The following is a 26,228-nucleotide window of genomic DNA, read 5'->3' on the forward strand; positions in this document are numbered from 1 at the left end:
ATATAATATCTTCATTAATATCTTGATTTTTCAAAACAATCTTGACAGAGGATACGGATTTCACAAAAAAAAGTAAGTTCGACAGGCGACCCTTACCGTTTTCACACATATGCACATATGCATTTATACGCAGCCTTCTCGGCAAATCATAAGATTTCCTACAATTTTATTAATCTCTTTACACCATCAAAATTGATTGCCAAGGCTGTGGCTTTATATGTGTTTTTGGCTTTTGATAAGAGAGCTAAATCAAATTTGGTGGCAACTACATGTAACTGAAACCCCTTCCATTCACTTGATTTGATATTTGTTTATTTGGTGTAATGTCTATTTTCTGTCTTGTCCACAGGTTTATCTTGTAGATTTTTGTTTTGCGTGTAGTGCGGGGGGTTCTTTAAGCCAAACAACCCCCATGCTGTTTCTGGATTCACCCGCTACAGAATGAAATGATCCACTATTGTTCACGATAGCCCTATCTTTAATGTAGGCTAATGTGCATGTATACCAAATTAGTAACAATAAAATAAATCTCAACATGTTTATTTGCTGTACGTTTAACGCATTTTATTTTTGATGAATGACTATCCCAAGGCTATGGTCACGTGTTAGGTTTGAATACATTTAGAAAGTATTTCAACAATTACGCCAAGTACTTAATGCGTTTCAAGTAATGTAGGTTATATTTAATGAATTTCAAAACGTTTTATTCGATCTATTAAAAAAAAGGAATATCTGTTATTAACCCAATACATAAGGTGAGTTGGATAATTTTGCTTCAAACTGCAAACCGATGTATTTATTGACAAATACTTAAACAGAATAATTAAAATGATAACTACGGTCACACCCATTTTAATTTTAGTTTTTCGAGGATATCTGTTAAAATTTTTCTTCTTATTTCTTGAGACAAACAATTTATAAATATTAAACCAAATAATAATATCAGTCGTGATAGCCGAGAGGCTATGTATTTATCAACATCCCTAAAATACTAAAAACTCAAATTAGTTTGACCTAAACTAAATCAGAGAGAGGGAGAGATAGAGACAAATACGGTTCGTCCACTCGACACAAACTAGGTTATTTCTGGACTAACATTTGGTTTAATTTGATTTCAATACTTCGTTTGTGCAAGGTTTTTTTTTACCAGTGGGTGTGTGTGTGGGGGGGGGGGCGTCGGAGAAAACCCAGGCGACCCCACTCCTTGTCACGTACCAACTGGGAACCGAAACCACGCCATTTGATTCAATGGTAGACCTTATGATCTAAAGCGACATTGGGACATCAAATTGACACAAATGGGTTGCAACGCATATAATAATGTAATATGAATTTATATAAACTGATTTACATTCAATCGTTTCAGTTTTTACTCTAATTTCAAGTCAGTTATGTTCGCGAGAAGTTGAATCGAATGACAGTCTCTAGCGTCTTGTTATTCCAGTCTATACCAGTAGTATTTATTGCCTATGCTCTTCAGATAAGAATATGGCGTCACCGTTTGACATTGTGGAATATGTCTAGCCTCGTTCTTTCTCGGCCAGTGCAGGGATCGAACACCCGACCTCCATACTAGCGAGCCAGGGTCTTACCCACTTAGCCACGTGACCCCTGTATTAGAATGTCAAACAGCTAAGGAACGTCGAGGCCAAGTTGGTATCTAACCATTTAACATGTTCTTAAAACAAATCCTCTAGATTGCTATCTAAAGAACACCTTTTAGCAATTATTTTTTTTTATTAAATTTAAATAAAGAGAATGACTATTATAAGCCATAAACATACATTATGCAACATACATTATGGCTCCGATTTTAAGTAGACTAGAGCGGTTTGGCCATTTAATAATTTAATTAAAACTCGAATGACCAGTACGGTGGTTACGATCAATGCGCACATCTTGTCAAAACTACAATAATTGATAACTTCGCTCAAAATAATTGAAATGAAATTTTCAATATATTCATTTTGCATATAGCTATTTTTGAAATATACTCAAAGTAGGGGATATTGAAATGCAAATACCTATGCAGGTTGTGGTATGATAAATAGTCATGGACACATAACATACTTTGAGAGTATGTTCTTAGGTGAAGAACTTATCGCCCCAACAGAACCACTGAGCTGCATGTGCGACACGCAATAGCGCCATACACGTGGGAGGGGTTCATTGTCAAATTGCGTATCTCTGCTTTAGTGTGTTACGTTTAATTTGATCGGGAGACGTGTTCATCGACGTCAACGTCAACCGACAACACTGCAAGAATTGGCCGTGGCACTGCAAGAGGAGTGGGTCAGATTGTCCCAAATCGTGATTGGGCGGTTGATTAGGAGCATGCCACGACGAATTGCTGAATGTCAGAGGATTGATGGAGCAATTACTCATTATTAAGACAAACATCAAAAACGTCCATTTTCACTTTTGACAGTGGGTGAAATGGGACCGTCAGATAAGCCGCCCATATGAACTGTTTATGTTCATGTGTAGGCAATTGGCCTGTTATTAACATACATGGTTCAACGCCGGATTAACCACAGGGCACCATGGGGCCCAGGCCCCACGGCCCCTACATTAGAGGGCCCCACACAAAAATCTCAGTTGCGCGCCTCGAGCATGGTCGGACCGAGGACTCATTTCATAGCACTCGCATGGATTGGTCCACTGAAATAACGCCAGAATGCGCTAATTTTGTGGCAGAATGTTATTTTTTTCTGGGCGAGGTACTTCTAAATGACTCCGACACAAGTGCCAGAAATGCCAGGAAATCACGTTTCCGGCCTCCAATTTCTGAAAATTTCATGGGGGAGACCCCCCCCCCCTTGCGGGGCTTCGCGCCTTCGACGCTCGCGGTGGCCGGCCACAGCTCCGCGGTCGGTGATCAGAAGCCCCCCCCCCCCCACATGTTCCAGGTCCCAGGGCCCCCACCATGGTTGATCCGGCATTCCACTGGTTACCTCTAATAAAAACCGCAGTACATTTCCGCAGTTTTGTATTGTTTCTGAATATCCCCTACTTTTTTGGAAGAGTATATTATAGTAATGCCCTTTTAAGGTTTAAGTTTGTAATTACAACCGTCTATAAAGAATTAAGAGTGTTTGCAATTTAATGTTAACAAAACCATCCTTATTAAGAATCTTTAACTTTCATTTCAGACGAACACTTCCTGGATTAAAGAATGTATAAGGCTCATTTAGAAAGAACTATTTTTCCTGTTATTGTGGCAATAACAGGTGTCGCTCTAATTCTTCAACTGATTGGTTATTTTCTACCATACTGGTATAAAATACGGGACATGCATTATGGTTTATGGATGTCTAGATCGTGTAGCCCAGATTGCAGCTATGTTTGGTATTCAGACTCAGGTAGTTTAAAATTAAAACTTTATTTTGTTTGTTCTTTATGGTTCTGATTTTTTATCTACACGTCATACGATTTAACATTATATTCTTAATGGCTGCCGTTTAGAGAGTTGGTGTCGGCTATGAGCTTACATATAAATCAAAATCATAATAATATTTTAATTCATATAGGAGCAAGATTCTCCTTCTCCTAGATCACTACTGGTGGAAGCAGACGTTAAAACACCAGCTACTAATACTTGGGTTGACTGGAAGAGCTTCGTTTTCATTGGCTGTTTACAGTACACAGATACGGGCACGAGAGAATAATAAACCTTGTGACTTTAGTCTCGAAATGACCGGAATATTGAGTTGATGTGAGGATAACACACCGATACCATTTTGTTATTGCATTTTAATTGACCTTAACACTGGTACATTCGCAATATATTTATGGTTCATAAAATTCATAATTTATATTTTAAACTACGTATTTTTTTCCTTCAGCTTCTGATATTCGTGGATTTTTAAAAGGCAATACTCTGATGATTAACCGCGGGTTTCATACTACAGTCTTAATTTTGGGTTTGATTGGCTTGATTGCTAGTTTAATTCAGTTGGCAAATAGATCCAGCACTCCATTAATTAAAGGTTATTCGCACACTGTCTTCTTTACATCGACTTTATTAGCAGGCAAGTTCATATTTATATACACATATATGCTTAGAGTGAAGTGTTTACTTGAGCATTAGTAGAGAAATATCCAGATACGATGGAAAAAGAGTGTGGAGAAATATCTAGGTACTGCAGTAAACAGGATTTGGCGGCGTTTTCGTTAGAACCGGATTTACACCTCTAGATCTTAGCACGCGCGCTGTATCATAAGGCCTTTATCATAAGAAATGGGGTTTAACGTCCACTCGACACAGACTAGGTGATTTTGGGACCCGGAGAAAACCCACGAGGTTGGACAGGCAACCCTACTCCTTGTCACGTACAACCCGGAATTCGAAACCACGCCAGTTGACTTAGTCTCAGGGATACCGCATGTGTAGCTGATTAGGACAGTGTATCTTGTCGTTCGGTTGGGATGATAAACCTAAGTTTACAGTACAAAATAAAAGTGCACATCAATTACCCGTTTGTGTAGTTTGAATTCAAAGACTTTTATGAAACGGTGCTGTCTGGGAAAAATTGTCCTAGCATTGCACACGTATCTTGGTCTCAAAATGACCCAATCAACGGTTAGAGGAGGGGTTAAACACTATTCCATTCAATTCTAATTTATCATTTCAGGATTTATAGCTGAAACAGGGCTGTTACTCTTTGTATCAGATGATCTCGCCTTTTCACTGAAAGGTTTTTGTCATATATTTCCTGCTGTAGCCGGATTTCTGTGGTTGGCAGCAGCAGTGATATCCTGTGTTTTATGTCGGTATCAGGCTTACGACGATGAAGATACACCCGTTTATCCCGTTGGTATTCGCTCAACGCAATTTTGAAATTGCTCTTGCAATATCAATCTGATTAAAATACAGATGTATATTTCGTTTCGTTTTTTTTATACTTTCGACGTCCTACATTACATGAAGATCTGATCGGTTGTAGCGATAGGTAACGTCAGAGTTCATACGAGCGACTTTTGACCCTGTGACGTCAGACATTTGATTAACCAATCAGCATTGATGTTACTAGTGGATTTACCCACAGTTCCGTGCAAAACACGCATAAAGTTCGCCGTAACAGATCGTTTCGTTGGCTAATTCAGAACACCATTCAGAACACGTCAATGATAACAACTCTTCCAGATCCAAGTGTAGTAAAGACAAGTAAAAGAAATTTTGAACTATAAAAACGAAACGAAATAGGATCTGTGTTTTAATCAGATTGTTGCAATGTTTTTCCGCATGTGAATTTAAAGCGGCAAATTTCATTTAGTTGTCTCCACTGTTCGTATTCAACCGTATACGAACTGTTGTGTTATATCAACGTTTATGACGCATTTTAATGGCCTCCACTGACTAGCTGTGTATCTTTACTAATATTAAATAATATACGAAATATGCGTGTTTATTTAACACCCGCTTCAAACGAACTGTTACTGCAAACATAATTAGCGATTTATAGGTAATTCGAATGCGACAAGATATGAAATCCAAGATATAATGTTATTTAAATTCTCTGTTCCAAGTGGGAATTGACAAGAACATTGTGAACGTGTTTGTTGGCAACTCATTTTTTCGCGCTGTCTGACGATATCAGATTAAGCGTTCAAATCAACTCTTATTTAGAATTTATTTTAACGCTCGAATTTGACCTGCGCTACATAAAAGTTCTATTTGGAATATATTGTTGTTTTACTGTTTGCCATTAAAACTCTTCTTGGAATGTTTTTGTTGTTTATAAAAATCTACACTGTCGCCTTATCTGCTGCTGTTGCCCTAGATAGCATACACTTCGAACACGTGAAATCAGAATTAGGGAATATCCAAGTCATGGATACAGTAATAACGTTCTTCATTTCAAAAAGAAACAACAAATATTTAAACACATTTAGGCAATAACCAAGTCACGCATACAATAAATATGACGTGTGCCTGCATGTATTAGTGCCCATTATTGGGTGCATCATGGTGTCACAAGGTTAAATATTATTTTACAATTACACAAGCTATGACTTGGAAATACGTCGTTTTATTATGATATGACATACCGAACTATATACTTAATACCTCTCCTATGCAGAATATAGCTCTCTATACAAAGTTAATTTTGTCTGGCAGTATTGATATTTAAAATTATTGTACCATGTAATATGTATAAGATTGCCTGACTTCATAACCTGAACAATACTTACTGTGTTGTAATAATTTACATACCTTTGCATCATTTTTACAAACTTGCTTAACAACTAATTCAATTTTTTTACATGTTGTTAATAATTATTTTGGCGAGTTTCTAGCTACTCTACCACTGAAATGGGTGATTCTGAAGCCCAGCCAATCGTGTCCAAACATAATAATCAGTCCTTGGAATGTTTTGTTTATTTTGAAGAACCGACACAAAAACAAAACCCACAGGACAAACATGCGGACAATACTTACACACTGGGCCCTGTGTTCTGACTCGGGTCTTTAAGTTACTGATCAACATGTAATGTGTTATTTTAGCACCTGCACAGGTGATCATTTGAGGAAAGCTAGGTGTTCATCAACATACTAAGCCGGTGAATGTGGAAAAACAGACCATGCATTCCATTGACCTATTGTGGATTTTAAAAATAGATTGCCAGGCAACGAAACATACGCCAATAGAGAGAGAGAGAGAGAGAGTTTAACGTCCACTCGACTCAAACTAGGTCGTTTCGGGACTAAAAAAGGGTTACTCGTGTGCTTTTCCGTATCTTGTAATAACAAGATAGCTATCTTGTAATTACAAGATAGGTATCTTAGGCTATCTTGTAATTATAAGATAATCAGAACTTTTTTTTATTTGATTGACCCTAATGGGCTCCCGTACGTTACAATATAATCTTTTGACAAACATTTTCCTAGTAAGTAATAACAACTAAGATTTTAATAGAGTACAGTGGTACTCTTAAGGGGTCATAACTTGCGTGCGACGTAAATAATTCGGGATTTTTGGCAGTATAGGTTATTCCATAAGTTAAAAATTCATTCATTTGACTAGTGTTGGTATTCCATATTTTAAGTGTGTAGTTAAGTTTTTCACATAGCCAAGTATATGTAAAATAGATCCTTTGAATGCCGATTTAGGGTAAGACACTTGGTTAAGTGGAAAAAATAAGTATTTTTACTGAAATTTAAAAAAAAACCTTTGAATGCGGACCCTGATCTGAAACCGATTTTTTTTAATTCAGGGGAAATAACTCGTCTGAAGCTGATTCTTTATCGGGTGATACAGGGTGATATAACACTAAAGGTGAGAAACATTTGTCCATTTTAAGGTGGGATCAAGGTTGAATTTAGTTCACTACCCCGCATTCCACCAAACAGTCGCAATACTCACTCATTCTCACTAGTTGGTTAATAGAATCACAGCTTAATTTTATTTTTGAACGAGTGACTCTGAGACAAGATTTCTTCTCATTTGGGTGCATACGTATATATCGTTTGTTCGTTCGACGATATTCGATGAATGTAGGAGAAAACAAATATAATATGTTCTGCACAAACAGGGAATGATCCGAAACCCCCTGGGCACGGCCTACACAGACACTGTAAGCTATAAACAACAATAGTATTTTATCAAATCATAGCTGCTGAATTAGAAACAGTCAACACGATAAAGAAACAAAATGCATCCGCATTCGACTTAAATTAAAAAAAATTAGAAACAGTCAACACAATAAAGAAACAAAATGCATCCGCATTCGAGTTAAATTAAAAAAAAAAATGTAACCAATTACTGTGGAACGTATCACAAAATAATCAGCCATGTTGACCCTTATTTAATATAATAGCATCCTTGTTTGTTTATATTTCTTTCAATATAGTATACACTACACCTGGATAATACAAACAATATAGATATAAACAGACCCTGTGTCTGATACAAGATAGGTTGCAAGTCAACGAAACATTGGCCAACATGAGAAAAGTCGTCCTTACAGTCGAACATCACTAACGCTGACCAGTTTCCCAGGTTAGATGCCTGAATGGTCTAAGGCGTGCGCTTTAGATTATAAGGTCCGCCATTGAGTCAAGTGGCGTGGTTTATATACACAGCTTGTACGTGACAATGATTTGTGTCGCCTGTCCAACCTCGTGGGGTATTTTGGGGGTTCTCCGGTTTCCTCCCACTACTAAAGACGAATTTTTGAAATAAAATTGAACCATATTATGTTAGTCCCAACATGACATAGTTCGTGTCGAGTGGACGTTAAACCCGGAAGCAGGATTGGGCTATTAGTCTTGGCTTCGGTTTCCGGGGATTGTCACTAAATATAACTAGGGTTAGGAGTTCATGCTTGCCAATCTCTACTCCATTAATAGGGGAATGTAAAGCGAAAATAGCAGATCTGTGATTGTTAATAGTCCTATATCCACACGAGGCTAAGATTTCTGCTCATTTCATGCAATGTATGATACTCAGAGTGGAGTGTCGCCAAAACGGTTTTGCTGAGAAGTCTCCTCGTGATTTTTAATCAAAGAGGTATCCAGGTTAAACTTCTGAAAGATGGAGAATATTGAGAAACACTTTCTCTTCTTTGTAAAGCGCACATGCGCACTTTTATGTGGCTGTTGTGTCCTATAGAAATGTTAAAAAGTAAAATAAAATAAATACAAATTCGTATTTTCCCAGACCAAATGAACCGAATTTTACTTTGTGTTATTTGCTGTTGAAAATGTACTTTTTGTATGTCGGAATTTGGAAGCAAGTCAGCACGATGTGGTTTTATCAATCCTGGTTATTGTCATGTAAACACAAAATAGATGTCTGAAAAAATAGAAGTGAATTTAGTCTAAAGGGACAGGCCATTATCAATGCAAAGCTGGGTTGGTGTAAAAGCCCTTAAAATGCCCAAGTGTCTGGAAAAGGTTAGGCTACTATTGGCAATACGAACCGCAACTCTACCTAGACTGTAGATAATAGAATAACGTCAACACCAAAATTGTTAACGTCAAGTTATTGTGACGTCATAATAATATATTGTCATTTGAGCCGGAATTCTCATTGAAACCACACGTTCAAAAGACTTTCAACTTATTTATCTTCCAGTTTTTACTTTTAAAAAGTGAAACAAAGGTATGTATAACATGATTTTACAACTTTAACTATTTAAAAATATATCTGATCAAAATTAAATCACTTATCAAGATAGAAACGGAGAGTCTGGCGTTTCCACAAGATTCAGGCCTATCCATGTAATGTTTCATGAACTCTGAATTCGTTCTGTTTTCTTTTATTAGATAGCTACTACACATGGATAACAACAACGATCTCCACACATTCCTGAACAATTGGTTATGTAAGTATTATTCAAACATAGTCATTATTTCAAATAGAGGCAGGACTAGGGTTAGAATCTATACTGTTCATTACAGATTCAAACATACCAAAGATGGCTCACAGAAATTCTGATTATTGAACCACGAAGTTATTATAATGAAAACGCAAACATGTAAGACTACTCGACACTCCTACCCTACCCCCCACCCCCAAACACACACAAACACATAAACACCACCCAACCCTCCAGCTCCAGATCGCAATAAAACGGGATTTCAAGTATCTTTGACTTAATGAATTCACATAAGACTACTCGACACCCCTGCCTCCCCTTTCCCCTCCCCTCCCCTTCCAGATCGCATTAAAACGGGATTTCAAGTATCTTTAACTTAATGAATTCACGTAAGACTACTCGACACCCCTGCCTCCCCTTCCCCTCCCCCTCCAGATCGAATTAAAACGGGATTTCAAATATCTTTGAGCTTTGTATCGTCTAGGACTTCGCTCGAACTTGAGAATTTTTACCCCTTCTTGGCCATTTTCAAAAGCCTCAATATGAAATATGTTGAACCAAAACATTGTAAAAGTATACTAGCCAATTTATTTTCATGCATGTCACGTTGTCCGCATTTAAATTTTTCAGCCAATTTGACGTTTGATGAGAGGACAAGTTTATTAATTGGAGCTTGTCAAAAGCGAACAAAAATTAATTCTGGAATAGAAAATCAACGGTCTACAAATACAATAGCATTAGACAGATTAATAAAAAATTTGGGTTGTCCAAGAGATTTAAACGAAGTAGATAGAGAGAAAGAACATGTTAAATATCCATTAGAACCAGTAGTAATTGTTGTATCTACTGATGATTGTGTACCCTGTACTGATGATAGTGATGATGATGTAATATCTACTTATAATGAGCCAGTGTTTAATGATGATGATGATGATCTTCCAAAAAGTCTTCAAGACCCTATGAAAGGTATAGTTAACTAGTATATGACTATGTAAATACACGCTTAATATCACTTTTGAGTGTTGGTACGGCCTCGGTAAATATCAGTTTGAGTGCCTATGCGGCCTAGGTAAATATCCCCGTTGGTCTCCATAAATATCCCTTTTTAGAGTCGGTAAGGCCATGGTAAATATCACTTTGGTATTCAAAAGATTTAATATACTTTTTCAATCCGAACATTTTTGATAAGATTTTGTAAATATTAAAGTTTCATATATATAGCGGAAAATATTTGACCTTATAGATGAACTACTATATTATTGTATTCACAGATATCAATAATACTATTCCACGTGATGTACAGAAAGATATGGATGTTGTAACTACAGGTATGTTGTCTTATCTTGTCGCGGTGGCTCGATGAGTAAGACGCTGGCTCGGTAACTACGAGGTCCCGGGTTTGATCCTGGTCTTGGCAGAAAAAGTGCCAGTACCAGTGGTGGTCGACTGTTTGCGCGGCATATAACAATTATTAACAGAGTCTAGACGTCCGAATCCGAAATAGAGTAAGTCGTAGTGCCGCTATTCAGGCAACCTTTCCCCATAGCACACCGCGTATGCCCGCCTTCATTCATTAGCCCGCCTGGTGCAAAAAAGTAGGACGTAAAACCCCATCCCATTTTTATTTTATTATTTTAGCTGTTTATCTAGGTAACAATAAGTCTGGTCGCTTTATTAAACATATTTGAGCTGTGACGACACAACATTCATTGACAATGTTGTGGTATTTAATGTTTAAACATAATGTGATTTAGATCTTAAAAACTATGTCTGGTTCCTGACATGACAATCTAAATGTTGTATTTATTTATAGTTTTAGATTTAACTCCTGCATCTCCCCCAAAATATAAAGAAACCAGATTAAGACGATGGAGAAGAAAAACAGCCAAATATTTAAAGAAAATCTTTACATGCTGCGTTCAAACAGATGACAGTGTATAATTTAAAAATTCAACAACATTTAAACTCGAGGAAACCGAAGAACGAATATTAATATATAAACAATACGGCTTATTTGTTAATAATAAAAACCAAAAAATATTTTTTAATTGGAAATCTATTTTGTGATATCCTCCATGTGGTATTTTATATAAAGTTTTATAACGATTGAGAATTATAGATTAAGACTAAATAGGGACGCAGAATAAAAAAAAAGAATACTTCAAAGAAAAACTCCTTCATATAATAGGATATTTGTTATTCATTTAATAATTTTATACTATGGGATTATACATTATTTAATGCTATACAAACAAACTATTTTAGCATTTTTCTGAAATTAATTGTTGAAGATATAAACCCTATTTTTTTTATACCAAAGGCAAAAAAAACCCTAGCTGTTATATATTTATTATACATCTGTTATATTTATTTATAAATTTTGTTATTATTATACATATTGCTCTTCATTACAATAGAAACAAAATGTTTTACCAATCAATGAATTTATGTCTTTTACACGTTTGTTTAAAAATGAAAGGGTTGGATACAATAGATCGGTATAAAATATCAGGGTTTTATTAAGTGACCCGCTGAGTTTTTCACCTGAATTTGGTGAAAATATGCTCGCAAACTGACTGAATAGCTTACATTTTTTACTTACTTTGAGAGATGTAAAAGTGCGAAAAGGGCTGTATTATTCACACCACCAAATGCAGGGGGGGGGGGGGCTTGGTTTTCTAATTAATATAGTAAAGAAGGCATAAATGCGTGATTTACGCTGAGAATATTCGAAATTTCGAATATGACCTAGTGAAGGATTCAATTCCTGGGGATTTGAACAGAAAATCCGTCATGGGAAACGAGTGAACTGTAGGTTATAATTTTCTCAGAATACGCCCCGGATGTTTACTGTACTTGCAGGGGCGTACATAAAGATTTTGTTTGGGGGGGGGGGGGGAGGTAGCAAAAATGCGACCGACTGATGCACATGTTCCTAATACGAGTGACGCAGTCAGGGGCCGAGCACCACAGATGCTATAGTTTTCTAGGGGCCAGTAACTGATCTAGAAGTTGGGAATAGGTGGTGGGTGGGACTTTCCAAATCTAGGGTGCCATCCACAATCACACCCACAATGAATGTCAACAAAATACTGGCTATAACACTGGTCGTCCCGGTAGAACATAGTTCGTAGTGCCTATAGTTGTTCGCCGATCGTTATTACGTCGGAAAGCAATTTTATTCAAGTTGACATAAAGTATATGTCATATAATATGATGATTGATATTGATTTTGTAATTAACCTTAGGGGCAGTGGCTATAACACTGGACATCCTGAGAAAATCTTGAAAAATTGAACCAATATCCTGGCACTTGAGGTCATTGCTGAGAGCAAATTCTTTGAAGAGAACCAGAAATATGAGTCAATGGGACATAATCTCGAAATATGCCCCTGTCAATTCCGCCTGTTTTGCCAGAGTTGTCAGAAAGTCTGACGCCCCACGACCCACGCACCAGCGGTAATACTAACTGGACAGTTCACTATAACCGTGAATATGACAGTTCTGGAGCAGTATAAGACCACAGAGGAGTGGAAGTATGATACCATAATGGAATCTAGCGGCGCAGGCGCGAAAAAATTTCAGATAGTAACTGACCTTTTAATTTTGGGGGACTGGGCCTGAAAAATTATAGTCAATGTCATGACAAATGGGATCAAATTCTCCTTAACGAGAGGATAAGAAATGGGACAGAATCTTGAGGCCCGTCCGTCAATTTCGCCTGTTTTGTGAGAGTAGAAATATCAATTCTACAGTCTGTCGCCCTACTCACTTGTGGTACTACTAACTGGGCGATTCACTGTAACTGTGAATATGATAGTGATGAGATTGTATAAGACAGAGGAGTTGAAGAATAATGACAATAGAATTGAGCGCCGTAGACGCGAAAAAACATTTAGATTTAGAGCTTTTAATTTTTTGGAACTGGGCCTGAGGGGACTTAGTCTCACAGGGGCGCTTACTTGGTCTCGTAAATGCCATTTACTGGAATTTGGGATCTGGGGAAAGGTTTTGCAGAATTCTGATGTTTAGATAATACTTACAACATAAGTAAAATACATTTTAATTTCTACTGGAATTAAATATGCAATAAGTAAAAATTCGTAAGTTCAATAGATCGCCTTAACATTTCATAATCAAAATCTCCGTAACAAGCTCTCTCATAACAGGGAATTTCTTTTTTTCAAACATGAAAAGTTGACTAGGTTATTTTATACTATACTATCAGAATTTAGGTGCACGCATTCACACAAAATTTTTCCCTTCTATTTTGGCATTTCGTCTGAGACCGACTGCAATAAGTACTTATTTTGAGACCGACTATGGCCGTAGCGTCGCTGCCCGGGCAAAATTCCCTCATAGCAGACTGTATGGCGTATGCCCGTCTTCATTAGCCCAGGTTAGGAGCAGAACAGTAGGACGTTAAACTCCATTTTATTTCATTTCATTTCAAAAGAGGGCTTGGGGAATCATGTCTATATCTACTATTAGCTCGTTAACCGGTTTTGCTGAGAAATTTCCTCGGTGATTTTCTGGCGTACTTTCTGCTCTCCATATATATATATATATATATATATATATATATATATGCCCATCTTCGTCAGTCTGGAAGGGGGAGAGACGCAGGTCGTTAACTTTTATATCATTTTACATAATAACAAATATTTATGAATACATGCACGCCAGAAAACAGGATAGTGTTTTGAAGTGGACTGTACTGCCGACCCTTACTGATAGAAAGAAAAAGATAATTTTTCAAGATGAAATTTTTCTATATTATTTTATATCGGCCTTTTCCGAATACTTGGTGATCATGGGTTTCTTGGCTGTTTCATTACGACAGTTATTTTTCTTCTTCTCTCCATTTAAACTGAACAGTTATCTCGCTGTTCACAGAATATGATATGTGGTTCTCAAAGGTACTGTTTAAAAAGGGACGAACTACATAATATATTGATGGTCCTTGCAACGATCCATTATAAATTTTATCTCAAAAAGCTCGACTGCGCATATAATTACGAATTTCCTTTTCCGTCCTTCCATTCCTACCCTATACTGGACTTGCCTCTCAATCACCATTGGCGCTTCTCATTAGTTTTTTTTAATGAGTTATTTGTTTGCGAAATCACCTTAGTGGAAAGCGGACGTTAACACCAACACAATATATTGTAGTTCTGAATTTTTTTCCCGATATACGGTCGAGCATTATCTAAATTCCGACTCTTCGGTCCACAAATTGGCTTTTAAGTAGTGCTTTAATTCGGGTTTCAAATGATATTTAATGGAAATTGATAATGGAAAATATACATTTTTAATTTTATTATATTTATCTGCTGCTTTCGACACTATGGATCTTTCTATTCTTTTACGTAGACTTCATTTTAAATTCGGTATTTGTGGCTCTGCATTAAATCTTTTAGAAAGCTATCTTTTGGGTATTTTAGTTAGTTGTAAATCGTCGCCTGAATCTGTTTTGTCATCCGGGGTTCTCAAGGTTCTGTTCTTGGTCCGATTTTATTTACCCTTTATAGGGGGGTTGAATGGCTGAATGGTTAGCACGTGCGTGCTGTATCATAAGGTCTGTCATTGAGTCAACTGGCGTGGGGTTTCGAATCTCCGGTAGTACGTGACAAGGAGTAGGGTCGCCTGTCCAACCTTCGTGGGTTTTCTCTGGGTCCTCCTGTTTCCTCCCACTGCTAAAGACCCCTACGCGCAACCGAATTACTGAAATAATATTGAACCATGTGTTAGTCCCGAAATGACCTAGTTTGTGTCGAGTGGACGTTAAACCCCATTTCACTCTCTCAGATCATTTAGAACTTTATACACCTAGCCGAACATTACGTACATCAGATAAACTACTTTTTAAAGCCCAAAACTGTCTCTTATGGTCAGCGCTCTTTTAGTTTTCAAGCACCGGTTTTATGGAATAATCTACCATTAAGTTCAAGATGTTGTACATCTCTATATTCTTTTAAAAACCAACTTACAACACATTTATTTAAGTAGGCTTTTAACTAACTCTGTATACATTTGTTAACATGTCCATAATCTTGTTGTTTATTTATGATTACATTGTCACTTTGTAAAGTGCCCCTGAACATGTTATACGAAAGGTCGCACTATAAATATGCTGTAATAATAATAATCATAATAATAATAATAATGTCTGGAAAAGGCTAGGCTACAATAATATTGGCAATAAGAACCGCAACTCTACCTAAACTGTAGATAATGAAATAGTGTCAACACTGATTAACGTTAATGTTAACGTCAAGTTATTGTGACGTCATAATAGTATATTGTCATTTGAGCCGGAATCCTCATTGAAACCGCACGTTCAAAAGACTTTAAACTTATTTATCTTCCAGTTTTTACTTTTAAAAGGTGAAACAAAGGTATGTATTACATGATTTTACAACTTTAACTATTTAAAAATATTTCTGATCAAAATTAAATCTAATTAAATCACTTATCAAGATAGAAAGGGTGAGTCTGGCCTTTCCACAAGATTCAGGCCTATCCATGTAATGTTTCATGAACTCTGAATTCGTTCTGTTTTTCTTTTATTAGATAGCTATTACACATGGATAACAACAACGATCTTCACACCTTCCTGAACAATTGGTTATGTAAGTATTATTCAAACATAGTCATTATTTCAAATAGAGCCAGGACTAGGGTTAGAATCTGTATTGCTACTGTTCATTCAGATTCAAATATACCAAAGATGGATCCTAGAAATTCTGATTATTGAACCACGAAGTTACTATAATGAAAACGCAAACGCGTAAGACTACTCGACACCACCCAACCCTCCAGCTGCAGATCGAATTAAAACGGGATTTCAAGTATCTTTGACTTAATGAATTCGCGTCTAGAACGTCGCTCGAACTTGAGTATTTTTACCACTTCTTGGCCATTTTCAAAAGCCTCAATATAAAATATGTTTAACAAAAACATTGTACAAGTATAAATGCTAGCCAATTTATTTTCATGCATGTCACGTTGTCTGTTTTTAAATTTTTCAGCCAATTTGACTTTTGATGAGAGAACGAGTTTATTAATTGGAGCTTGTCAAAAGCGAACAAGAATTAATTCTGGAATAGAAAATCAACGGTCTACAAATATAGTAGCTTTAGACAGATTAATAAAAAATTTGGGTTGTCCAAGAGATTTAAACGAAGTAGATAGAGAGAAAGAACATGTTAAATATCCATTAGAACCAGTAGTAATTGTTGTATCTACTGATGATTGTGTACCCTGTACTGATGATAGTGATGATGATGTAATATCTACTTATAATGAGCTAGTGTTTAATGATGATGATGATGATGATGATGATCTTCCAAAAAGTCTTCAAGACCCTATGAAAGGTATAGTTAACTAGTATATGACTATATCACTTTTGAGTGTTGGTACGGCCTCGGTAAATATCAGTTTGAGTGCCTATACGGCCTAGGTAAATATCCCTGTTGAGTGTTGGTAAATATCCCCTTTTAGTTTCGGTAAGGCCATGGTAAATATCACTTTGGTATTCAAAAGATTAAATATACATTTTCAATCCGAACATTTTTGATAGGTTTTGTGAATACTAAAGTTTCATATATATAGCAGAAAATATTTGTCCTTATAGATGAACTACTATATTATTGTATTCACAGATATCAATAATACTACTCCACGTGATGTACAGAAAGATATGGATGTTGTAACTACAGGTATGTTGTCTTATCAAGTCGCGGTAGCTCGGCGAGTAAGACGCTGACTCGCTAACTACGAGGTCCCGGGTTTGATCGTGGTGTTGGCGGAGAAAGGGTCAGTGCCAGTGTTGGTGGACTGGTTGCGCGACATATAACAATTATTAACAGAGCCTAGACGTCCGATTGAGACATTGGCGTTTACGTAAAATAAACCTTGCCAATTGGAATCCGAAATGCCCGGTGCAAAAAAGTAGGACGTAAAACCCCATCCCATTTTTATTTTATTATTTTACCTATTTATCTAGGTAACAGTAATTCTGATCGCTTTATTTTACATATTTGAGCTGTGGTGACGAAACAACATTCATTGACAATGTGGTATTTAATGTTTAAACATAATGCGATTTAGATCTTAAAAACTATGTCTGGTTCCAGACATGAAAATCTAAATGTTGTATTTATTTATAGTTTTAGATTTAACTCCTGCATCTCCCCCAAAATATAAAGAATCCAGATTAAGACGATGGAGAAGAAAAACAGCCATATATTTAAAGAAAATCTTTACATGCTGCGTTCAAACAGATGACAGTGTATAATTTAAAAATTCAACAACATTTAAACTCGAGGAAACCGAAGAACGAATATTAATATATAAACAATACGGCTTATTTGTTAATAATAAAAACCAAAAAATATTTTTTAATTGGAAATCTATTTTGTGATATCCTCCATGTGGTATTTTATATAAAGTTTTATAACGATTGAGAATTATAGATTAAGACAAAGCTACGTGAAAAATAGGGACGCAGAATAAAAAAAGAATACTTCAAAGAAAAATACTTAAAAAAGAAAAACTCCTTCATATAATAGGATATTTGTTATTCATTTAATAATTTTATACTATGGGATATACATTATTTAATGCTATATAAACTATTTTAGCATTTTTTCGAAATTAATTGTTGAAGATATAAACCCGATTTCTTTATTAAACCAAAGACAAAAAAAACACAAACTAGCTGTTATATATTTATTATACATCTGTTATATTTATTTATAAATTTTGTTATTATTATACATATTGCTCTTCATTACAATAGAAACAAAATGTTTTACCAATCAATGAATTTATGTCTTTTACACGTTTGTTTAAAAATGAAAGGGTTGGATACAATAGACTGGTATAAAATACCAGGGTTTTACTAAGTGACCCGCTAAATTTTTCACCTGAATTTGGTGAAAATATGCCTGCAAACTGACTGAATAGCTTACATTTTTTACTTACTTTAAGAGATAAAAGGTCTGCATTATTTAAACCACCAAAAGCAGGGCTTTGTTTTCGAATTAATATAGAAAAGAAGGCATATTAAGTGTGTGATTTATGCTGAGAAAATTCGAAATTTCGACAGGGGTCTTCCTCATGACCTATTGAAGGATTCAATTTCTGGGGATTTGAACAGAAAATCCGTCATGTGAAACGAGTGAACGTAAGGAATAGGCCTGCTGGTGAACCGTAGGCTGTAGTTGTCTCAGAATGTTTACTGTACTTGTAATGGTGACATTCCAAGGAACCCTGCGTTCAAAAAATCGCGAGTAGAAAGTATTTAGTCGAAAGTGAAAAGTTGACATTAGAAAGTAGAAATACTGTCATTGAAAGTAGAATTCTGACGATTTGGAGTTGCAAAAGTGAAATGAAATGGGATTTAACGTTCTGCTGTTCTGCTCCAACTGGGCTAATGAAACGGACATACATATAATGTGCTAAGAGGAAATCATGCCATTACAGCGGCGCAACGGCCTACGCTTATATCGAATTCCAACTGCCAAGGGGTCGTTTGCGTGCACGCCAATATGTACACGGGACCCCGGTTTTTCGTACCATCCGAACGACTAGACAGCTGTCCTTGTCAGGTCCTACGTCCCGCATCACTGGCAAGGGCAAACCACGCCAGAAAGATTTAGAGTTGCAAAGCGTAATGTTTCTCTCAGTCAAGTTATTGGTTTCTAGGTCGCGTTTTTAACCCATATATCTCTCTATTTTAAAAGGGGGCTTGGGGAATCATGTTATGTATGTATCTGCTATAACTTCTAGGAGTCAAAAGAACTTTTACGTTTAGTAGCCAAGAGGCATAACTCGGAGACTTACCACTGGAAATCGTGGTAGCTTAGAAGAAAAAAAAACCAACCGAGACCTTTATCATGCATGGAGTTGAAACCGTGACTTCAATTGCCTGTCTCTCTTGTTGAGGGAAGTTCACTACAGGCCCGGGGCTGTACAGCGCATGGGACGTTTACAGACTGGCTGGCCCCGGGATCCATTCCCTTGTTATATACTTTTTTTGTTTATTGCTTGAAATGTGTGTATTGTGTGTCTTCCCGTGATATGCAGGTTTGTTTCGTTTGGTGCGGCCTTCCTAAACTTACAATAAAAGATATTTTGGCAAAGGTGAGTAACTCCGTGATTGCTGTGTGATGAACTTATTTTTGAACGGTATTTTAAAATCAAATAAAAATTGCGTCCCCCAGGAGAATCCACAGACTAAAAGCGCGATTTTTCGTAAGTATGTAACCTGATAGTACTATGAGGGGCAATACTGCAGGAGGTTACGTGCCAAAATCAAGCCCACCCAATTGTGATCTCAATAGGGCCCACAAGCCAAAAACTCATTTGAGGGACAATCAGGGGCAACGTGTGCCAAAATCGAACCCTTCTGAAATCCTTGGGTTATAAACATATATTTTAAGTTTCATCAAAATTGTATACCAATTCTGGCCACTAGAGTGTCCACAAACAAATGTTAATGGGTGACCGGGGCATAAGACAGGTTGCATTAATTCCACTACACATTATACAAACTCTTGTTGATATACATTTATTTCTTTTCTTTCAATGACATCTAGAAGTACCGTTAACTAAATAACAAAACACAACACAAGCTATATCTGGATATAATTACTTCTCAGTTATTCAATAATGAAGTTTTGTTAAATATTCAACTTGAAACTTTGACCTGCATGGTTACAAAACATCCTTATTAAATAACCGAGAAGTAGTTATATCCAGATATACCTTTGTGGTATTTTGTTATACATTATTGTAAATTCTTTCTTGTCTTACCTGTTAACTCTATATTATCTTATCAGCTGACTTTACTAGAACACTTGGATCTAATAGTTACATCAAATATTTGTACATCTAATAAAAAATATTTTAGCCAAAATATTAAGAAACATGAAGAAATTAACCACAACAATAAAGTAATTTGTTCAGTTTGATCATTAACACATTGTAAGTCACAATATTCCAGTGCCAGCGTCCAGGCATAGATCACCAAATGCCTAGCAATTCTTTCATCTATGTTTGTAGAAGTACATGTATGAACAATCTAAATCACTAAATTCAGAACATATATGACAATAATGCATCAATCAATCGGAATTCCTCTTTAGATTCTGGTAGTGTAAGGTTTGTTTTATTTTATTCTGAACACATGCAAGCGAGAGGGTTAACCCCAGAAGGTACATGTAGAAGAGGTTATTTTCCCATAAAATTGAGGAGGGGATAATATTTATGTGATGAGACCAGCTCAAGGATGAATCTACTGATCGAGAACAGACAGATTAATCTACTGACTGGTGAGATGATTTTAAACTATTAAACTAGTCCTCAGTGAGTTCGATTTAATCTACTAATTAGTGAGTTGATTTTAAACAGTTAAACTAGTACTCCACAGTTCAGATTAATCTACGTACATGACAGCCAATAAGACAAGAGAATATGTGTATTTTATTTGGATGAGGACAAGGTAGGGATGACAATGTGTTGAATTTGAGGTAGGCCTAATGATTTCATACTTTTAAAGCATTGAATTGAAAACTAGGAGACACAGAGTTCCATTTATTTGGATGAGGACAAGGTAGGGATGACAATGTGTTGAATTTGAGGTAGGCCTAATGATTTCATACTTTTAAAGCATTGAATTGAAAACTAGGAGATACTGGTGAAGGCAAACATGTCTTCAGATTATTATTCTGGTTACAGTAAATGCCCTATCACATATTTTCTCAGTTATGTTGTCTTTGATGTAATATCAAGTCACCTTTCTGACAATACGCTTTACTACAAACATCACATTTATGAGTTTTTTGTCCAGTGTGAGTTGGGATGTGTCGTGTTAAATCACTACTACATGTAAATGCCTTGTTACAGTTATCACAGGGGTAGGGTCGTTCTCCAGTATGTCCTCGTGTGTGTTTTTTTAAACTAAATCGATAACTAAAACATTTTGAGCAAATTTCACATTTATATGGTTTTTCACCCGTATGAATTCTTGTGTGTGTGAGCAAGGTATCTGATGTTTTGAATGCAGCGTCACAATATTCACATTTGAAGGGTCTCTCCAGACTGTGGGTCTTTACATGATTTATTAAAGTAGATTTTGATTTATATGATTTGTCGCAAATATCGCACTTAAATGGACGAGTGCTGGAATGAAGAATCAGATGCTTCAATAAATTACCGTTTTCGTGAAATGCCTTGTCACACAGATGACATTTAAATTTTGGTTCCGAGTGAATTTTCTTGTGAGTGTTTAGAAAACTTCTTTTGCGGAAAGCTTTTCCACAAAATTCACATTTATAGATTTTATCTGTCTCATGTTCAACATTATTTTGTTGGACATCATCTAGATACCTCTCTTCATTTTCAGTTATAACAGTTTTTAATTCTTCTGTCGTGTTAAATCGATAACTATCTAATTCATCTATTACTACTTCCGGTTCGACTTCTGCTTTAATACTAGTGCAAATTTCTGTTTCTTCCTCAATAATGTTTTCAAGTTCAATTTTTTCATTCTGTATTTCAACATGAATTATACAATGTTCCTCCAGTTGATCGTGATTTGGGAATATCTCATCGCGAACAACACATTGATTATAAGTTTCTTTGCTTCCTTCCATTATTTCCTTCAATATCTTACTGTATTAATACAAAATAACTGGCTTAAATGTTTCTGAAAAATACTAAAATTTAAAACGGAATGAATTACAGACTAAGTAAAAGACAAATATAGACTTTCAATGCATATTATTGGTTAACAAGTTATTCAAATCAACAAATCAATCCATCATAAGTTTAGAAGTTATGGTCAATTGATTTTTAAGTTCCTATTACAATGTACATGCAATTGATATTAATTTCATGCCCTGACCTTTGCATGAAGCTCAAAATGCCATGTAAGGCTAACTAAATTGTAGCTGCAATATTGTAAGCTGTAGCGTCGAATTGGTCTTACTACAATTGGTACATGTACATTCATTGGTACAAGTTTCATATTATTAATTTTCAACACATACTGTCATAATAATTTGTAACGAAATGAATGATTTTATCACAAACAATAAAGTATGAAACAATAAGTGAATAAAATAGTTACAAACCTACAAAATGCAATCGAATTCACCCATACCAATATTTAAGAACAATTTTTTGTGAAAATGAAATAGTAGGCCTATACCATACCATAGTAAAAGTGTAAAGTTGTACCACTGTTTTACGGCAACCTCAAATAACGAAGTCAATAAAACACCCAACGTAAAACGAAAAATATTTAGAGAGAGACGCCATTTTCTTGATCTTGGATTATAAAAATTATTAGCATGGATCACCCTTACCCGAGTGACTCATAATTTTTTTCTGTATCAACCGTGTTAATGACAACGGGCTCCGCAATGCAACCGGTCGAGGGAAAAGTAGACTAAATGTAACTATGAGATACATCGCTAAGATTAATTGTAAAGTGGTACCACTGTTTTACCATCTTCCACCACACAAGTCTCACTATCTATCTAGCATTCAAATTATTAACTGGCATTCGATATTGTGACCTGCAAGGGAAGACAACTCTGCTTGGGAGATTGCTGTTTTACAGCAATCTCAAATAACGAAGTCATTAAAACCATAGGCCATAGACATAATAATGATATCATTATAATTAAAATGTCTATGAATAAAATAGCCAACGAAAAGTATTTAGGGGTGGGGGGGGCGATTTTTATTGATCTTATAGATTTATATAAATTAATATTATGGATCACCCGTACCCGAGTGAGCCATTTTACTGAAAAACGTTCTATTTTTCTATACCAACCTCGTTAATGACGACAGGCTCAGCAATGCAACCAGTCGCAAGGAAATTAGTATTAGACTACATGTAGCCATGAGATAATCTATCTCTCGCCAACATTTAGTAGATGTGTTGCTTGGGAGGTGTTTATTCAGATCTATTCCGACGAAAATGATCAGCCAAAATAGGAACCCACTAGAGCTTGGCGGAGGTGGTGTACGGTGTCGACATTTTTAGACATCTGTTTTTTCCTAAACTGAGTGGCATAATTCAACAAAATTTAATAAGATATTATTTATCAAAAAAGAAAATAGGATTCTCTGGTCACAGTCTGGTGGTACTTGAACTTTATACTATTAAACACGATCCTCAGTAGCACTGTAGCATCACTGTCCCAATAGCTAGTTTTTCACGCCTTAATCCACCTAAAACGTACCAGATTGATTTTTTTAACATTTAATTAACAAAACGGAATAAAAATATCAAAGTAAAATAATCTGCTTGCCCCGTATTCAAACAGATTTTTAAGAGGCCCATCAAAAGGTTTTAACCAAGATATAGGTGGAGCTGACTTATTTTGAATATGTCCTATTTGTATGGTCTGTAGTAGAGAATGTTAAATGCTGACAAATTTCCATTTTATCAAATCTTTGCAAATGCGCTGTATGATTTGCGGCAAATTTCGCATGTGGATGGACGAGTTCCTAAATGAATTATCAGATGCTTCAATGAATGAATGAAATGGAGTTTTATGGCACGTCAGCTCCAATCGGGCTATATTGCGCCAAACAGATGCTTCAAAAATCAGCATTCTCATGAAATGCTTTCTCACAGAGATGGCATTTAAAATTCGGTTACAAGTGGATTTATTTTGTTCGTGTTTAGAAAACTGCTTTTGTATAAAGTTTTTCCACAATATTCACATTTATATATTTTAACTGTCTTTGTCAACAGTTCTGTCATTTTCTTTGTTGGACATCATCTAGTTTCTTCTCTTGATCTTCATTTTGGAAAATTTACTAATTCATCCATCATGTTAGATTCCACATCAACCATTGCTTCATTCTTCTGTTTGACATTGGTTTCACCAATACCCCGAAGTTCTTTGGCGTTATTAATAATTTGTTTTTCTACGGGAATTATATCAAATGTTACCATACACCATCTACATCATTCATTTGATTCCTCAGCAGTTTCAAATTCTTTGTTTCCATCCTCTAATTTAACATGAAAGATTCCAGGCTTCATCAGTTGATCATAAGTCTGGAATATCTCATCATAAACAAAACCTTGATGAAAATTATATCTGCTTTCTTTCATTTTTTTTTCTTTTACAACAAAAATAATTGATCTTAATTCTGGAGAGAACCCCCCCCCCCCCCCCCAGGAAAGTTTAAACATTCAATAAAAGTTAAGTTTTTCAATATAATAAACTGCCCATTATTAAAGGATGATTATTCAAACTAATTGAGTAGTACGAAACAAATTATCACAGTTTTTCATTTAATACATGGATTTAAGTTAAATACATGTTTATCATTGTGTTTTGTTTTGTTTTTTGGATGTTGGGGGGGAGGTGGCGGGTGGCCGAATGGTTAGCGTGCGGTATCATACGGCCTGTCATTGAGTCAACTGGCGTGGTTTCGAATCCCCGGTTGTACGTGACAAGGAGTAGGGTCACCTGTCCAACCTCGTGGGTTTTTTCCGGGTCCTCCGGTTTCCTCCCACTGCTAAAGACCCCTACGCGCAAGCGAATTAATGAAATAAAATTAAACCATATGTTAGTCCCTAAATGACCTAGTTTGTGTCGAGTGGACGTTAAGCCCCATCTCTCTCTCTCTCTCTCTCTCTCTCTCTCTGGATGTTGCAAATAAATAGTCAATGTGAACTCAAAACTAAGCTGGAATGAATAAATGATTGTATTTTGAGATTTAATTCTATCTTTTTATAATTTCAAAGTGCGATTCAAGATAAGAGATACTATAGTTTCACCTGGCAAATTACGATGTTAATCAGATAGGACTTAAATAAGTAAAACTGTCAATTTTTTCTTTAAAACAGCAATAATTCATTATTGTTGTTTATTACATTCCTGCCACAAGCAACTACAATTAAGCGTATAATCCTACCTGACACGGGTACAAACCATCTCGTGAAATGAAATGAAACGTCCTACTATTCTGCTCCGACTGGGATAATGAAGAAGGGCATACACTATACTGTGTACTATGAGGGAAATCTTGCACTAACAGCGGCACTACGGCCTACTCTCTTTCGATTTCCAACTGCCAAGGAATTTTTTACGTGTACGCCAGTGTGTATACGAGACCTCGGATTTTCGTTCCACCCGAACGACTATACCATGGTCCCTTGCCAGATCCTCGGTCCTGCACCACTGAGAATGAAGAACTCGTCGGAAAATCTCGATGTACTTTCTTTGCCAACGCGAGGATCGAACACAAGATCTCCGGGTTAGCGAGCCAACGTCTTACTCACTGATCCACCGTAGCTCCCACAAACATTTACGAGTCGCGTAATGCACCGTCTTCATTAATGCCCATATAAATTTTGATGAAAACACCACTTGATTAAATTTACTGGCAATATTTGCAGATAAACGAAACTTGTTTCACTGTATTGGGTTTTCAGAATACTAAATAAATAATATATGCCTAGAGGACAGACGGACCGACGAACATGTGTGTTGTAATACAAACACATAAGATTGTCTCGCTGGTCTTGGATATAAAGTGGGAGAGAGAGAAATGGGGTTTAACGTCCACTCGACAAATACTAAGTCATTTCGGGACTAACACATGGTTCAATTATATTTCAACAATTTGCTTGCGCGTAAGGGTCTTTAGCAGTGGGAGGAAACCTGGAGGACAAGGAGAAAACCAAAAAAGTTGGACAGGCGACCCTAATCCTTGTCACGTACAACCGGGAAATCGAAACCACGCCAGTTGACTCAATACAGCGCGCACGTGCTAACCATTCGGCCACCTGACCCCCGTGGATATAAAGTAAAACACTATGAAAATTGATTTATTTAAGTCTTTCTTTTATTTTTGTCATA

At 36.2% G+C, this 26,228-nt stretch overlaps 2 long non-coding RNA genes across 3 annotated transcripts; one reads left to right on the forward strand and one right to left on the reverse strand.

The window, feature by feature from the left end:
• Positions 1–595: 595 nt before the first annotated feature.
• On the forward strand, positions 596–4,031 carry LOC126829067 (uncharacterized). The gene is made up of 3 exons (XR_007683316.2): positions 596–755; positions 3,153–3,362; positions 3,846–4,031. It is a non-coding gene; the product is annotated as an uncharacterized LOC126829067 (long non-coding RNA).
• A 15,853-nt stretch (positions 4,032–19,884) lies between these two features.
• LOC130013191 (uncharacterized) lies at positions 19,885–22,655 on the reverse strand. 2 transcript variants are annotated; one of them, XR_008788548.1, is made up of 2 exons: positions 22,549–22,655; positions 19,885–22,049 (listed from the first exon to the last, which is right to left on the reverse strand). It is a non-coding gene; the product is annotated as an uncharacterized LOC130013191 (long non-coding RNA). The 2 variants fall into 2 exon arrangements; XR_008788547.1 differs by having other exon boundaries at positions 22,467–22,650.
• Between the last annotated feature and the right edge of the window lie 3,573 nt (positions 22,656–26,228).

This window comes from Patella vulgata, chromosome 1 (genome assembly GCF_932274485.2).
Source record: "Patella vulgata chromosome 1, xgPatVulg1.2, whole genome shotgun sequence".
NCBI classification, from domain to species: Eukaryota; Metazoa; Mollusca; class Gastropoda; family Patellidae; genus Patella; species Patella vulgata.